The following is a 254-nucleotide window of genomic DNA, read 5'->3' as shown; positions in this document are numbered from 1 at the left end:
CTTTACCAGCATCTCTCCGGGACTGCGAGGCCCACCGGGCTTCCAACCGGTCCTTGGCGCTTAGGAGCCCACAGAGGTGCGGGCAGGGGGTGCAGGGGACGGGGTCGCCCAGGGAGGGAAGTTGGGAAAGGTCCTGGGGCCGGCGCGGGGAGGCTGGCGAGGGGCAGGGGGAGGGACTCTTATCCTGACAGGGCTCCCGCCTTCCCCACTGAAGGTTTGGAAAAACTGAGCAGGCGGCTGGGGCTCGGCTGCAA

This window comes from Myotis brandtii, unplaced genomic scaffold (assembly GCF_000412655.1).
Source record: "Myotis brandtii unplaced genomic scaffold, ASM41265v1 scaffold105, whole genome shotgun sequence".
NCBI classification, from domain to species: Eukaryota; Metazoa; Chordata; class Mammalia; order Chiroptera; family Vespertilionidae; genus Myotis; species Myotis brandtii.
This window is presented reverse-complemented; position numbering follows the sequence as displayed.